This window comes from Nicotiana tomentosiformis, chromosome 2 (genome assembly GCF_000390325.3).
Source record: "Nicotiana tomentosiformis chromosome 2, ASM39032v3, whole genome shotgun sequence".
Taxonomy (NCBI): domain Eukaryota; kingdom Viridiplantae; phylum Streptophyta; class Magnoliopsida; order Solanales; family Solanaceae; genus Nicotiana; species Nicotiana tomentosiformis.
In genome coordinates this window covers 146,939,253-146,957,871 of record NC_090813.1, presented here as the reverse complement: position 1 = coordinate 146,957,871, position 18,619 = coordinate 146,939,253, and the positions used below count along the sequence as shown (strand labels likewise).

Sequence of the window (18,619 nt, the reverse complement as noted above, 5' to 3'; positions counted from 1 at the left end):
GCTCCTCCTCCAGCCTGAGAGACTGTTGGTGCCATGGGAAATGCGCCAGTCTGGGCCGCACTCTCCATAAGGCCCACCAAACGGATCAAAACATCCTGAAGTACTGGTGTACCAATGAACCCCTCCGGAACCTGAGCTAGTCCGATAGGAACAGCCTTTGCTGGAACCTCCTCGTCAAGCTCTATCTGAGGCTCCACTGCTGGGGCTGCTACTCAGGCTCTAGGCTATGCCCTTCCCCTGCCTCGACCTCTGGCACGGGCTCGACCTCTGCCCCGCATAGGAGTTGCCACTAGAGGCTCTGGCTACTGCTCAGCTGAGGAAGCGGTACGTGTTCTCGCCATCTGCGAGAGAATAAAAGTAGAAGAGTTTAATCAGCATTGAGAAAGAAAAATCGCACGACAGAGAAGAAAAGAAGTGAAACGTGTTCCTAAACTGCATAGCCTCTGGAAGATAAGCACAGACGTCTCCGTACCGATCCTCCAGAATCTACGAAGCTTGCTCGTGAATCGTGTGACCTAAGCAACCTAGTGCTCTAATACCAACTGTCACGACCCAAAATTTCCCACCGACGAGACCGTGATGGCGCCTAACATTTTATTTGTCAGGCAAGCCAACGTTAGAGAATCATTAAACCAATTCCTCATTTCTATTCAGTAAATAACAATAATTAACTAAGATAAAATATAATTAGTGCAGAATATCATAAAACTGTATTAATTACTACCACCCGGATCTGGAGTCACAATTCACGAGCATTCTAGAATTTGCTACAAGTAATAGTTAGAAAGAAATACAAATGTCTGAATGAAATAAACAGTAGAACGAAAAAGATAGACACGGACTTCAAGGTCTGTGAACGCCGACAGATCTACCTTGAGTCTCCGGACAGCAGACGAATAGCAAAATCTCAATCAACCCGAGCCGGTATCAAAATATGCACAGAAAGTGCAGAGTGTAGTATTAGTACAACCAACCCCATGTACTGGTAAGTGTCGAGCCTAACCTCGACGAAGTAGTGACAAGGCTAAGGAAAGACACCTACAAATCAACCTGTACAATTTAATAGTGCATATACAAATAACAGAAATAAAGAACTAAACATGAAATGTCGGAAGGGGAACATACTGAGGGGAATACAAGATAAAAAACTACAACAGAATGATCACCGGAGCAGTCAATATGCCATGAATCAACAGGAATAGTGAATACAGTAAATAAAATGCACGGCATCACCCTTCGTGCTTTTACTCTCAATCTCACCATAAAATTAATAGAAACGGCACGGCATCACCCTTCGTGCATTAACTCTCATATCATGGCACAGTATCAACCTTCGTGCATTAACACTCATAATATGGCACGGCATCACCCTTCATGCATTAACACTCACAATAAGGCACAGAATCACCCTCTGTGCATTAACACTCACAATATGGCATAGCATCACCCTTCGTGCATTAACACTCACAATATGGCACGGCATCACCCTTCGTGCATTAACACTCTCCCTTACCATAATGCAATGCATAAATAACAACAGGGAGATAGAATAACCAGTACAAACTTTACTTCAATATTTGGTTCCATAATATCAATCTCAACTTTGAAATAAAGACTCAATTATCACCAGAAAATCCGTAAACATGATAAGAACACTAAATTGAACAACACTAGTATAACACGTAGCAATTTGGCATAGGAATGAGGCAATATAAGAAGAACAGAGAAATATGGAAAACAAGTAAATTGGTGGCGCATAAGTACTCGTCACCTCACATATACGTCGCTCGCATGAATTTCACTTAGCAAGTAATCTAATGTTCCTAATTCCCTCAAGTCAGGGTTAGACACAACACTAACCTTGCTCTGAAGGCCACTTAATTCTTAATCACAGCTTTTTCTTTTAAATTCACCTCCAAACCACTCGTATCTATTCAAAAATGACTCAATAATATCAAATATTGCTAAAGGAATCAATTATATTGCATAAATTAAATTTCTCAAATTTTCCTCCAAAAAGTCAAAAAATCAACCCCGGGACCGCTTGGTCAAAACCCGAGGTTTGGACCAAAATCCTTTTACCCATTCACCCCCGAGCCCGAATATGTAATTAGTTTTGGAATCAGATCTCAAATTGTTGTCTAAATCCTCAAATTTTCAAAATCCCTAGTTTCTACCCTAACCCCTAATTCTACCATGAAACTCTAGATTTTAGGTTCATAATTCAAGAATTGTAATGGGTAATTGAAAAAAAATAGTTTAGAATCACTCTTGAAAATTGCCTCTACCCGTTTGGTTCTTGAAAATTATTGAAGAAATGGCTTAAACCCATGTTTGGAGTCTGTTTTAAGTTACTGGACAGGCCTTTATCGTGTTCGCGAGAGGCCTGTCGCGATCGCGAGAAGCCTATCGCGATCGCGATGCACAGCAGCCTAAGGCCTTCGCGTTCGCATAAGGAAGCTCCCCCCAAGCCTTCACGTTCGCAACCATGTGAACACGTTCGCGTAGAAGAACATGACCCCTTCCCCCAGATCCCTTACCCTATCGCGTTCGCGTGAGACAGATCGCGATCGCGAAGGGTACCCCCCCAACGCTTCGCGTTCGTGACCAGTCCTTTGTGTTCGCGAAGAAGAATGTCCCCAGCCCCCATTTTACCTTTCGCGTTGGTGACACTACCTACGCGAACGCGAAGAAGGGCACACCAGAACAGTTGCTGCAGCAAAAATCTAAGATTTTCTAAGTGCAAATCACCTCGTAGCCTATCCGAAACTCACTCGAGCCCTCGGGGCTCCGAACCAAACATGCACACAAGTCTAAAACCATCATATGGACCTTCTCGGGTGATCAAATCGCCAAAATGACATCTAAAACTCCGAATTTAGCACCAAATCGAATAAAATTCTCAAGAACAGTTTAAAATTACTATTTTCTCCAACGAAGGTCCGAATCACGTCAAACCAACTTCGTTTCTCACCAAATTTCTCAGCCAGGTCTTAAATATCATAATGAACCTGTACCAGGCTCCGGAACCAAAATACTGACCCGATACTAATAATGCCAAACATCAATCAATTCTTAAAAATAATTAATTTTGAGACTTTATTTTCATCAAAAATTCATAACTTAAGCTAGGGACCTCCGAATTCGATTTTGGGCATACCCCCAGGTCCCATAATTCGTTATGGACCCATGTGGACCATCAAAACACGGATCTGGACCCATTTATCAAAAATGCTGACCGAAGTCAACTAAAATCAACTTTTATGGCAAAACTTCTTATTTTCAATAGTTTTCAACATAAAAGCTTTCCGAAAAACTTCCCGGAATGCGCACGCAAATCGAGAAGGATAAAATTAGATTTTTAAGGCTTAAGAGCGCAGATTCGAGTTTTAAAATATTAGATGACCTTTTGGGTCATCACATATTCTTATGGGATCGGGTTATTCGCCTCAGCAGTACTGAGTACAACAATTCCTATGGGATCGGGTTGTTCGCCTCAATAGCTTCATACTTAATACTTGAGGTTGGATTTGGTTTGGTAATAGTTGAGTTAGTGCCTTGTAGGCTGGTTATGACATGTTTAGTGATTTGATATAGATTCATGTGGGGAATTACTGTAATTTATTTTATCCATTTCGTTGCTACCTATTGTACATTCTCCATGTCTACTTTATGTATTTCTATTATTGTTTGACCACTAGTAAGTGTCAAGTCGACCCCTCATCACTACCTTTTCGAGGTTAGACTAGATACTTACTGGGTACGAGTTATTTTGCGTACTCACGCTATACTTCTGCACTGAATGTGCAGGTACTGAGACGAGTACTACTAGTGGTCACACGGGTGCGTAGCCACACTTCAACGGAGGCTTATTGGTGAGATGCTTGCCTTGCTTTGACCTGCAATACCGGAGTATACCTCTAACTTGTTTACTATTTTTGTCTATTACCCTTCAGGCAGTAGTTGTATTAGTTTTGTATATTATCTAGATTGCTCATGCATTTGTGCCACCGCATTTTGGGGGCTTCTAGCATTTACGTACTGTTGTACTTATCATTTCTATCACTATGGTTTATGTATTTCTAGCGCTTGTATTTTTGAGAAAAGAGTATATACAGTTATATGAGATCTTACTTATTTCGTTCTTATAAAAAGGGAAATTTCTGTTTTAAAAGTTAAAAAGGGATAACTAAATTGGAGGTTCACTTGTGGGCTTGCCTAACGGCGGCGTTAGGTGCCATCGCGAACTATTACTGGTTTTGGGTCGTGACACCATCGTTCAAAGATTCAATGTCTTGGGGTCACTACGTTTGACCTCTGGATATAGTTTTTACCTGAGCACGAGGCTGGAATGAATCGATCGTTGATGAGCAAGAATCTATCGGTCAAAGCTTCAATGTCTAGGAGTCACTGCGTTAAACCTTGGACATCGAAAAACAATGATGAAGTGTGAGGAAACCTTCATACATGTCTCCGATTTGAAGGATGATATGAGAACATCTAGGTTTCAATTGCACGATTTAGGTCTAGGGTTTAGATTTGAGGATTTGAATTCGTGTGATGAAATAGGAAATAGAATCGGGGGGATTCGCGAGTTTATGGAGCAATGAGAATGATTTCCTAGTTAATTTATGACCTTGCACGAATTTGTGCAAGGATATTTGATGGATTGGTTCTATGGCTTTGAGAGAAAAAGGTGAGGATGGGGAAAGGAGGCAGCTGGGTAAAAGAGAGAATGATTTAGGGTTTGGGTAAGTTAGGTCGTCTCCGTGGTTTAAATAGGTGGGAGTGATTTGGGCCGTTGGATCTTTAGATCAACGTCCCTGATAATTCAGGGAATAAAGTTTTAAAATGATAAAATATGTGGACCGTTGGATCTACGGATTTCAATGGTTGATATTGAATCTGACGACGCGTTAAAATTAAAAAGAAATGAGGTAAAACGTGGACTGTTGATCAATTGGAGGGACGGCTCAGATTAAATGTGTTTCTTGTGTGAGTTTGGTGAAGGGGTAATGTGGCGAGTTCTAATTGATTCGGGTAAAGTGGCATGGATGGCCAAGGTGGAGTAGAAGAGGGGATTCGACTGGGTCAGATTTGGATTAGGCTTGGGTGTTAGGCTAATTTTAATTTAGGAAATAGCCATTTCTCCTTTGATTGTGAAATTGCAATTATAGCCTTTTTAGTCTTTAACTCTTTTAATATTAATTTGAATAAACTTAATTAATTTCATTAAAATATAGCAGAAATTATAATCATCAAATACACTACTAATTACTATAATTAGTTAATTAATTACTTATTAAAAGATCTTATTTTTCCAATTTATGACACTAATTTCGGATTACTTTGAAATAGTGTGCTAATTTACTAAAAAATAAGGAATAACCTTTGAAATTAATTATAAGACCAACGTAATGAATGCAAAGGTAATTTTAATAATCATTATAGTAAAAATAATATATTTTATAATTTTAATATTAAATTATAATTTTTAACACTATTAATTAGTAATTTATATAAAAATAGTTATTGTTGACTAGAAAATATTTTTAACATATCTATTGTAAATCATTAAGTATAAGTAAATTAGTTTTTAAAAGGAGGGTCATAATTGATCGTCAACAATTAGCGAGTATCATTGATAATTCTTTCCACTATTACCTCGATGAGGTCAGTTATGATACTTGTGAAGTACATGGGGTCAGTTGTTCTCATAATACACTTGTGCACCTTGCTTGCAGATATTGGAGTTGAGCTACATGACGGATGCTGGCCTTGATGATGTACCTGTTTCTCCGGATATAGCTACCATTTGTCCTTAGTAGCTTTGGATTCGTACTTTGTTTATGTATATTCCAAACAGATGTTGTAGTTATTTTTGTACCAGCTTTGTAAATCTAAATCTTAGTAGCTCATGACTTGTTGTCACGACCCAAAATTTCATCAATGTCGTTATGGCACTTAACACAACCCGCTAGGTAAGCCAAACATCACAAGTCACTACTATAATAAGAAATTATTAATATTATTGATAAAACTGCAATAGAATTCAATACAATTAGTCCAACATCTGGTAGTACAAGTCAGGAGTCAATATGATTTAGATTTGCAAAATTGATGTGAGAAATAAATAAAATATATGTTTGAAAGTTACATAAACATAAATGAAATCCTAAGCTACCATCATGTTGAATCTACAAATGTGACATGTAACAGACGACGCAACAAAATGAGAGTTATTCAGAGGAATGGGAGAGTGATGTAATACCTGAGGAAATCGTCAGGGAGGTAGAGGATTTCGAAAACAAACCCAAGTCGAACTTAGAGGAAACCGAAGTGGTTAACTTGGGGGATTCCGAAACAGTCAAAGAGATCCACATTAATATCCATCTATCATCGTCCGACAAGGAAGAGTACATCAAATATTTGAAAGAATATGAGGACATCCTATGATGCCATGAAAGGGTTAGGTACAACCATAGTGGCCCATAAGCTACCTACCAATCCAATGTGTCCACCGGAGAAGCAGAAAATTTGGAAATTCAAGCCAGACATGAGTTTGAAATAAAAGAGGAGGTTACCAAGAATATCAACGCCAAGGTTCTTCGAGTGATTGAGTATCCGACTTGGCTAGCTAATGCCGTACATGTACCGAAGAATGATAGAAAGGTTAGGGTATGCATGGACTATAAACATTTGAATTGAGCGAGTCCCAAGGATGATTTCCCGTTGCCAAACATACATATCTTGATAAACAAATTCTCCAAGCATGAGCTCCATTCATTTGTTGATTATATGTTGGATACCACCAGATTTGAATGAATGAAAGAGACACGGAGAAAACCACCTTTATTACGTTGTGGGGTGTGTATTGATATAAGATGATGTCGTTTAGTTTAAAGAATGCCGGAGCTACCTATATGAGGGCCATGACTACCCTTTTTCCCGATATGATCCATAAAGTGATCGAGGTCTATATGGATGACATCATCATCAAATCCAAGAAGAGTCCAGATCACATAGCAGATTTGTGAAAGTTTTTCGACCGCTTGCAGAGATACAACTTGAAGTTGAACCCCGCAAAGTGTTCCTTCGGGGTCCCTACCGGGAAACTACTAGGTTTCATTGTTAGCTGCCGAGAGATCAAGCTAGATCCATCAAAGATCAAAGACATCCAAGATCAGTCACCACCTAAGAACAAGAAAGATGTGATGAGCTTCTTGGGCCGTCACAACTACATCACTCATTTCATAGCATAGTCAATAGTAATATGTGAAACATTCTTCAAGATGTTGAGAAAGGATGCTGCAATAAGTTGGACCGAGTAATGTCAAAAGGCCTTCGATAAAATCAAGGAGTATATATCCAAACCTCCTGTGTTGGTCCCGCCAGAGCCCGGGAGACCTCTACTACTATACTTGTATGTGTTGGACGGAGCATTTTGATGTGTCTTGGGACAACATGGCAAGATCGGAAGGAAAGAGCAAGCCATATAGTAATTGAGTAATAAGTTCACACACTATGAATCTCGGTACAACATCTTAAGTTTTTTATTAATATTTTTTCCATTTTTGTTTCTTCTTTATATTTTTCACATAATTGTATAAACCATTGTTGTAGAAATTTTATTCTAGCTCCTAAAGTATCTGCTAATCCTGCTTCATTCCATTCTTTTATTATTTTAGAATTAAAAGGTTCTGGTAATTTTGTGAAATATAATTTTCTTATTTCTTTGCTTTCTTCTGCATTATATGTTCCTTTATAATAATATTCTCTAAATGCACAAGTATATTCGTCTATATAACACATATTACATATTGCTAATTTTGTTATTAGATTTCAGATGAAGATTATATTACTCATTATCTAACAGGATATAATAAACTAATAGCACTACCAAATACAAATGCAAAACTAGTAGCCACTTGTTACAATTACGGATTGCTAGATACAGTATATACACAAACAGGACAAGAGATAGCTACCATACCAGAATTATACAGAGCATTTATGCAATACAAAAGGATAACCAAAGGAACATTGTTCTATATAAGATTTTATTCAGCTACAGCAGAAATACTATATGAAGAGATAAAACCTATCATACAAGTTATCAAGATCGGACTTACAAGAGAGATGCTCGTACCAGAAAAAATAGAAGAATAAGAAGAGATAGAAAAAATAAATATTCCAGACTTTTATGCAAATAAAAGGATTATCGGAATATCCACAATACTAAATGAACTAGCAAACAACTACCTAAACCAGAATGCTATTTGGAGTTATTATTCAAGAGAACAGACAATGATATATTCAAATTGCAGAGAAATACGAGAACCAGATATGGCGGAATATGAGGCTTGCATTGTAGGACTTAGGTTGGCCCTTGATATGAACATCAAAGAAATATTGGTGATCGGAGATTCAACTTGTTGATTATCAGGTACTCTGAGAATGGGCCACCAAGAATACCAAGATATTGCCATACTTGCATTGTGTGCAAGAACTGATCAAGAGATTCGCAAAGATTGAATTCAAGCATGTTCCTTGGATTCAGAATGAGTTCGCAGACACGTTGGCCACATTGTCTTCCATGATACAGCATCCAGATAATGATTATATTGACCTTATCCTGATAGAGATCCGCAAGCAACCTGCCTATTGTGCCCATGATGAAGAAGAATTTGATGGAAAGTTGTGGTTTCATGACATCAGGGAGTATATGGAAAAGGGAGATTATCCAGAAAGTGATACACATACTCAAAAAGTGCACACTGCGAAGACTAGCCATTCATTTCTTTTGGAGTGGAGGAATTTTGTACAGAAGAACTCTGACTCTTGGATTGTTGAGATGTGTCGATGACAAAGAAGCATCCTTATTGTTGGAAGAAATACATGTCGGAACGTGCGGACCCCATATGAATGGGTTCATTCTAGCTAAGATGATATTGAGGGTGGGATACTTCTGGATGACTATGGAGACTGGCTGCATCAAGTAAGTACTTAAATGTCACCAGTGTTAGGTACATGCCGACATGATACGAGCTCCACCCAATGAACTCAATGTGACAAGTTTACCTTGGCCTTTTGCCACTTGGGGAATGGATGTCATTGACCCAATCGAGACTACCGCCTCCAACGGACACAAAATTAACTTGGTAGTCACTCATTACTTCAGCAAATAGGTGGAAGTTGTCTTTTACAAAGCCGTAACAAAGAAGGTCGTTAGTAGATTTTGTTCGATATCGTCTTGTCTGCCGGTTCGGAGTTCCCGAGTCAATTATCACTCACAATGCCGCCAACCTCAATAGTGATTTGATGCAGGCCATGTGCGAGACATTCAATATCAAGCACCATAATTCCATCGCATACAGACCGCAGATCAACGGAGTTGTAAAGTCCACCAACAAGAATATTAAGAAGATCCTATGGAAAATAATAGACAACTACAAATATTGGCATGAGAAGTTCCCATTTGCTTTGCTTGGATACCACATTACGGCTCAAAGATCAACTGGAGTAACTCCCTATCTATTGCTTTATGGTACCGAAGTTGTTATAATTGTCGAGGTAGAAATCCCTTCCTTACGGATTATACAGGAAGCTGAGCTTAGTGACGCAGAATGGGTACGAAGTCAATATGATTAGTTGGCTCTCATTGACAGGAAAAGAATGAAAGCAGTTTCTCACGGCCAAATGTACCAGAACCTAATGGCAAAGGCTTTCAACAAGAAGGTAAGACCAAGATAGTTCACACCGGGGCAACTGGTACTGAAGTGAATCTTCCCACATTGGGATAAGGCAAAGGATAAATTCTCACCAAACAGGCAAAGTCCTTACATGGTTCACCGAGTGATGACAGGAGAAGCACGCATACTAGCGGAAATAGATGGAGAGATATGTCCAAAACCTATCAATTAAGATGTCATCAAAATATATTATGTCTAAGATTATATTCACACTTTTTGCTTGATGTAACATGAAAGCTTGACATGATTCCCATTTAAGAGGGAAAACGTAGGCAACCTTGTGGGTTCAGTCACATTAAAATAAAATTTTCACTTCCCTCCATGGTCAAGAATAGGGGAAAACTCTGAGTACTTTTACATCCAATATCATCACGCCAAGAGTTGCCAAAAGAGTATTATCAAGAAATAAATCATATCTGATTCGTCAGAACTGGGGTAGAGTTCAAATTTTGAAGGAGTTCTCAAAATTCTATACAAGATAAGGACATTGCAATGTCTCAAAGCATGTCACGGTTTATGATTCAAAAACAACTATAAATTTTATTCACTATCATATATTTTAATAATAATTGCACTATTTACGACCGACCAATTGCAAACAGTGCATATTTCAAAAACTCAAATCTTTGTAATAGCCAAATGCTACCTAGGAAGGCTCAAAGCATAGAAGTGTCAAGTCCAGAAAGCATAGCCAATGACAATGATGAGATGCAGGGTCAGAAACATGGATCAACCTCCCCCCCACCCCCAACATAGAATTTTTCTTTGAATGTAAGAATAACAGGCAACACTATCAGAAATGTATGTAAAGGATATGCTCTGAGATCACCATCTTTACACGGATAAATGCTACCAAGTCTAAAGGCGTCGAGCTAAGAACTGCTTTCCTTTCTTGCATTTGCATGAGGATAAGCTCTGCCTCCATTATCGCATGAGGCTAAGCTTTGCCTGCATCTGCATAGGGCTAAGAACTGCCCTCACTATCTACATGGGGTCAAGCACAACCCTCTCAATACTTACATTGCCTTCAATATCTGCAATCGGTCAATTACAACCCTTATACTTGTATGAGGCTAAGCTTTGCCTCCACACCTGCATGAGGATAAACACTGCCCTTAATATTTTAATAGGGCCAAGCACCGCTCTCCTACTTGCATTAGACTAAGCTCTGTCTCCACATCTGCATAGGGATAAGTGTTGCCCTGACTATCTGCATCGGATCGAGCACAACCCTTCCACTTGCATAAGGCTAAATTCTACCTCCGCACCAGCGTAGGGTTAAACATGGCCCTCTTTTATTTGCATAGGGCCATGCACCGCCCTTCTACTTGCATGAGGCAAAGCATTGCCTCCATTTTTACATAGGGCTAAGAATTGCCCTAACTATTTTCATAGGACCAAGCACCACCCTTCTACTTACATGAGGCTAAGCACCGCCTCTACATTTGCATAGGGCTAAGCATTTCCTTGTCTATTGCATCAGGCCAAGCACAACCTCCTACTCATACAAGGCTAAGCACTGCATTCCTCCTTTTGCATGAAGCTAAAGGCTATGCCTCCGTTATTGCTTAAGTCTAAGCCTTGTCTTCGCCATTTGCATGTGATTAAGCACTGGCCATTCTCCTTGTCAAACAATCGAATATCCTACATCCTCGCATTTCATGGGCTGAAAGAACGCCAAATTATCCAAAGGCGTCATAGTCTACAGGCACCATCTACATGGCCTAAGGACACCATTTCATGGCATAAGGTCTTAAAGTTGCACATCATTACTCAAAGGTGTCATTGTCCAAAGGCACCATTCTCATGGCCTAAGGATACCATTTCATGGCCTGCGAATCCCGTATATACGTTTCATGGCCCAGGATGTCATGGTCTAAGGACATCATCGTTCGAAGACAGCTTTCATAGTCCAAAGAAAATTTGCATCATGTTTAAGTTCTCGCATTCACAGCTATACTATCGTAACTATTACACATGTATATGTTTTTCGTAGTCATTGTATTTTAAGTTTTGCAGGTAACACGGAATGTAACGTTCTTCGAATAGGAGAAATTCTCAATACAGTTTCCGTTCAACGTTCACATTCTTTTAGTATCCCTAAATAATTGCCAATCGATAGTCGAACATTTCCTCTTCCGCAGTCATTCCCGATCATATTGCCTTATTCATCTATAACAATCACTTTCACATTATTGCCACCCATGCTTTCCTTCTATGATATCAACCATTCATGACACCGTACTATTCAAAGAAAATCATCTCTTTATAGGATGCAGTCTTTCTTAATAACTACATATGCCTCATTTTTCTTTGGATCCAGAACTACACGCGGCCTGATTTCCGTAAAACAAGAGATATGTAGGCAGCTCAAGGACCAAGGTTCGGCGCCCATATTTTTAAAACATCTCATTTGGACAAAATTGGCCATCATCTTGATTTCTTTACCTGATAATTCTTTCATCATTTCCGGATAAAGAGGGGCAGCTGTTGAATCTTAATTTTGCCCTCATGATTTTCATTTAGCCTTTGCTCGTTAATATATTTTATAATGTATTTTTTATATATTTTTAAATATTATTTATAGGATGCTTCCTTGCATTTTTTAATCCATGACATATTTTAAATATCAATTTATTATCTTCGTGGAATTTTTTTAAATTTATAATTATGGAGGTTTTATGCAAAGTTTAATTTTATATTATAAGCATTATTAATTGAGTCTGACATTTATAATTGATAAATTATTTATTCATTATTTTCCTAAAATTATTTATGTGTGACCAGTTGGCCAAACTAGGTTTTTATATATTTTTAAAACAATTTATTCATATTTTATGATATTTTATATCATTTCATATTGTAAGGCCCGTAAACAATTTCCTAATGATTTAAGTTTTTAAAGTGCGCCAACGGTATTTGAGAATAACGTATTTGAGTATTTAAGGAGACCTATGGGATAGAGCTACATAATGTTGAATTGATAATGTATGTTTAAGGTGTGTTGGAACATACTAAAGAGTTTTGGGAATGGCAAGAACTAGTATGATATAAGTTGGACGCATTAAGTGGAAAGGAAGTTTCATTTTGCACAAGACCCGACTTCAAATGAATAGAAATCCCTCAATATAATGCCTTAGGTGGTGATCGACCTATCAAATTAAATCTCTGTGAATGTAGTTTCCAACACATCACACCGTTCATCATTTGGATATGTATACAGAAAGTTATGGCCATTTTACTGGACATGTGTTATATGCAAGACCAGATGCGCGGCAAATTCTGCGGCCGCGCATATTTAAGAGTTTCTGCCTCCAATCCACGGCCGCACACGTAAGAACCCATTAAATACCCCCAATGACAGGTAAAGAGAGGGTCTAAGTCATTTATTCAAGACTAGGGCTTTCTCTCCACCACCCATAGGGGTGTTCATGGTTCGGTTTGGATCGGTTTTTCTCTAAAAAGAAACCAAACCAAGTAAGTCATTTTTTCAAATATTGGAACCAAACCAAACCAATTAAGTCGGTTTTTTATCGATTTGGTTTTTGTCGGTTTTTCGGTTTTTTCGGTTATTTTTTATTTTTTTCTTAAATATGAAACATACACTACCAAACGCATATTTCGGCAGCTACACTTTCAACGTAACACTATCAAACTAATTGCTCTTTGAGAAATCTATTATTTACCAACATATATTGATGATAATTGACTCAAATAGTGATAAATAATTTAAGTACTCAATTAAAAATCGATTATTTCTAACATGAAATAAATTCTTGTACCTAGCAAAAGAAAACTACCAATCAAACTAAAAGTTAAAGAATTAGATTATTATAATAGCAAAGAACTAGACTAAAATACAAATGACTAATATGTACCATAAACTTTCAGAAATGCATATATATATATATATATATATATATATATATATATATATATATATAGGTATAATAATAAATTTATATAGCTACTTTTATAGTTGGTTTGGTTCGATTTTTTTCGGTTATTGTTTTATTAAAACCAAAACCAAACCAAATTTGATCGATTTTTAAAATTTAAAACCAAAACTAAAAAGTATCGGTTTGTTTAGTCGGTTTTCGGTTTGATTCAGTTTTCGGTTTGGTTCGGTTTTTCTGATTTTTATGAACACCCCTAATCACCCATCCGGCCAAGGCTTCAAATACACATCTTAGGTGAGTTTTTAAGTGTGTTTTTATGATGATTTCACTTCTCAATCACTAGTTACAACAAGGTTTTGTATTGGATTCCATAGGATTTCTTCAAAATCTCAAGAACAACCCAAATGTTGACTTTCAAGATTTGGTCTACAAGAAGTAATCTTTTATCCTTAAACCTACATGAATGGATTGTTAGTGAATAAATGAGCAAGGAATAAGTACTAGAACTTATGAGATGGTGATTGGAAGCCATAAATGCTTAAACTAGATTATTGGGTGTGGTAGAGATTTTGTAACAAGTTAACTAGTAAAATTTGATAGATGTGAGTCCATTGATGATTATAATGGTGCTAAGAAGGTAGTTAGTGGACAAAGGATGTTGTAGTATCTCTTGTTGGTGGTAAGGAGGTATTGTTGGAGAAAGAAACACCATTACTAGAGGTAGTTGAATGTTATGCACACCTAGTATTTGATAAAATGCTCAAGTGAGCTAGAACCATGATCATCTTCCTAATTTTGGTTCAATTTGTTATATTTCTAAAATAGATTGAAGTTGCAAAGAATTTCGGAAACTTCTAGAGTTTAAGGAAGCTCAATTGAGGTATGTTGGCTAAACTTTTTCTCTTGGAATTGAATTTTATGATGTTCCCGTAAGCTCCAAGTATGGTTATCTCAAGTTCCTTATTCTATGTTCCGAGTTGTTCCCAATAAATTCGATTGTCTCGAATAAGCAAAGTGATGAGAATTGTGTAATCAAAAATTGTATCGATTGTTCCTATCACATTATGTTAACCTTTGGAAATGTGTTCAAGAATGATATATGTATTAAAATGCTATGTCTTTGAATCGTATTTCAAATGAAAGCTAGTATGCCAAATTGTGTGAGAAAATCTCAATATTCTTAAGACTCTAAATTGCTCATATGTGTACCTAAAGTCTTGATTGGAAATGTCTTAGTGTTGATGACTTATAAAGATGGTTGGAAGTGAAATAAGTGAATTGTGGATATAAAGTGTGGCCAACGTGCCAATAATGAAAGTTATACTTGTGGCCAATGGTGCCAATGAAATGAAATAATGTGAGAAAGATTATGAAACGTATAGGTATATTGTTATCTGAAATCCTGTGGACGGTCTATAAAACGCATAGGTATATTGTGATGTGAAATCCTGTGGGCGGTCTATGAAATGCATAGGTATATTGTGTTATGAAATCCTGTGAACGGTCTATGAAATGCATAGGTATATTGTGATCTGAAATCTTGTGGACGGTCTATGAAACGAATAGGTATATTGTGTTATGAAATCTTGTGGACGGTCTATGAAACGCATATGTGCATTGTTTATGAGAAGTATAGGTGTATGGTATGAATAAACACTATGGATGGTCTATGAAACACATAAGTGTATAATATGATATGTGAACACTAAGGACGGTATAATGAGACACGTTATTAATGCGGACAATAGGTGCCACTTTCGTTGTCTTTGTTTGTACCGGTTGTTTCAATTACATTATATTATGTGTTCCACGTATAGATCATATGGGCATTCTATTTTGAAAGAGGATTTCTAGCTATACATGCTAGTGTTATTCGACAGTACTAACGTCCCTTTAGTCGGAGGCGCTGTATCTTTAATGGATGCAGGTGGTTCTACAGCAGGTGGCATTGATCAGTGATAGCAGTACACTCCTTTTAGCTTATTTGGTGAGCCCCATTTCATTTCGGGGTCATGTATCTTTTATTTTTCATGTACTTTGTGGTTGAGGTATAGCCAAGGGCTTGTTGTCGGCATTTTCATATTATTCTTCTATTGTATTTAGAGGCTCCGTAGACAGGTTGTGGGTTGTGGTTGATGTTGGGAATTGAACTAGAATTCTTGGTATTTGGAAATCATGTTTTTCATTAATTCTAAAAACGCGTAATATTTTGAAAATTATGAATGAAGCCGCTAATGGGAATGAAATGAGAGTTATTAATGAAATCTTTTTAGTGTTGATTAATGGAGTACATCTTCTCTTTATTCATGGATGAGTTTGGGTAGAAGGTAATCTAAGCGGCTTGCTCGGTCGGGTTCTTTCAGTTGAGCGCCGGTCGCACTCCCCGAGTTTGGGGCGTGACACATATAATTGCATTTGCATTTTATATCATTTACATAATAATTGCAATAATAGCCCATATTTTTGTAATAATTATATTTATTATACGATTAAGGTCAAAATAGAATTTTTATATTTTTATAATCATAATCTAATATTTAAAAGTTTTTAATTTCATAAATGGAATTTTTATATATATTAGCTATTTTATAATTCATTGTTATTAATTTTAGATGTTTTAAAACATCTAGCCCAATTATGTCAAATTTCGAACCAAAATAAGTCCAAAACACCTAAGCCCAGTACCCCTGAGCCAAACAGGATGACCCAATACAACCGACCCAATCCAAAATCGGCCTTGACCCGATAAGCCTGGCCGGCATGGAACCCCACAATATTTTCTTTCCTTTCCCGTGTCAATCAAGGATTCTTCACCATCTATGGCACCCGCTCCCTGGTACCCCATCAATTTATGGTACTCGCTCACTCGATTTTGCAAGATTCAAAATGAATCGGCTCTAAATTCCAGATCAATACATTTGGGGAAAATCTTTACGCTCCTTGACCGTCTGATTCGTTGGTACATGCAGTGATTTTGGTGTGTTACTTTTTGCCGTAATCCGGTATGGAATCGATATGTATGAGATTGTTTCTTTATTCTGTGGTTCAATGGATTCTTTCCTTTTATGGTTGTGTGAATCGAATACTATATAAACCCCATCCTTTTCCCCCTGGAGGCAGACATAGGTCACTCGTATTATCACACTCATACTCGCACTTATTTTTCTGTGTTCTGTGCTCTCTCAGTTCTACTTGATTCTACTATTGTTTGGTTGATCTATGGTCGGCTGGAAGCCAATGCTATCTGGTATTGATTCTTTAGACCTTTTACCGGCATAAGCACTACTCGATATCCCAAGAGGTCGTCGTGAACTTTGACTTGCCGGGATTCGAGGTTCTAGATATGCTATTAGGGCTCTTTGCAATTTCTGCTACTCGTTCTTGTTATTGTCTTGACTGGTTAGTCTCTTAGCCATTTGATTTTATTCTTGCCTATTTAATTGTGAAATTTGATGTGATCGGCTTTCCCAATTGTGTTCTTGTCTTAATTTTGTTGTCAAAGTATGCTTATAGGAAATACGTGCCACTGTCTCACACCATGAAGTTCAATTATTGATGCTTCTATTAAAATCTTGACTATGCTCAATGTGTGATTCTGCAATTAAACTTAGCTAGTCGATTTGGATAGGTGCATTGTTCGAATTTGGTGTTTAGCTTACCATTCTTTGTTGAATGTCTTGTTATAGTTTGTTAGTTTGCTACTAAGGGGTGATTCAAATTGGTTATAATTGATTGAATGTTGATTTTAGTGGCATCTCACTCGCTATTTAATAAGAATAATTCACATGTGTTCTTTTATATGACAAGTCAGACCTTAAGTTTTCCTAAAGTCCTGCTCTTGCTGCTCTTAATCCTTGATAAGGCCTGAAACATGAAGGCATTAGTTCATGTGTGTTCATTGTGACCTATTTCTTTCCTTGTTGACAGGGAACTTGTTTGTAAACCTTTAGTCACTCGTTTGGTGCAAAAAGTGATTCATTACGGCTTGGCTATCATGTTAAAAATTAGTAACAATATACATGGCTTAACTTATCACTTGTGTTGTCTGTATACACTACTAACAAATCTGGTTTTAGTGACGGACAAGATATGTAGCTAATTACCTTTAATTGGGCCTCTTCTCGCTATTGCTGGGTTATGGGTGCAACTTATTGGCCCCTCCATTTCTTTGGAAAATTTGAAGGCCCAAATTCACTTGGGTTTACACTGTATTTAGTTGTTATGTCACTAGGCATGTGGCCAGTGTATTCTTTATCTCTTTCTGATTGGGCATGTAATAATAACTCTTGCAAAATTGTCACAACCCAATTTTTACTATAAGCCGTGATGGCGCCCAACGTCGCCGCTAGGCAAGCCAATGGTGAACTATCCATTTAATTTCTCATTTTAACATTTTTAAAGTCTTTGATTTTTTTTTTATTTAATGCGAAAACAAGTAGTAAGTGAACGTAGTAATGTAAAGCATAAACCAGTGGAATATGCAAAAACTCTCTAAGAAATACTGTCTGAATAGAAATAGACATAAATGATAAAACATAACAAGAGAAGGCTCTGGGTGTTGCAGAACGGAGCATTGGAAGGCAACTCACCACTAAACCTCCGGGTAATGCGGATACGCGCCCGAACAAACTCCAGATGCACCTGCCTCAGAACTTGCACAATATGTGTAGAAGTTTAGCGTGCGTACATAAACAACATGTACTCAGTAAATATCTAATCTAACCTCGAAGAAGTAGTGATGAGGGGCCGACTTCGACACTTACTAGTAGGCATATACATAATATACAAGATTATTTAATAGGAATGAAATACAATATCAATGATGGAATAAGAGGCAATAATTAAATGACCAATTATCAAAATATCAATTAAAAGTCCCCAAATATCACATACTAATCTCAACAAGTAAGGGCTCAACATGTATTTATAAATCGTCAAGTCATGAAAGAAATATCAAGTGTAATCGAA

General features: G+C 37.4%; 1 long non-coding RNA gene across 1 annotated transcript; it reads left to right on the top strand.

Moving 5' to 3' along the window:
- Nucleotides 1–16,452: 16,452 nt before the first annotated feature.
- LOC104084804 (uncharacterized) lies at nt 16,453–18,041 on the top strand. Its single transcript, XR_683689.2, has 2 exons — nt 16,453–16,653; nt 17,579–18,041. It is a non-coding gene; the product is annotated as an uncharacterized lncRNA (long non-coding RNA).
- The last annotated feature ends 578 nt before the right edge of the window (nt 18,042–18,619 follow it).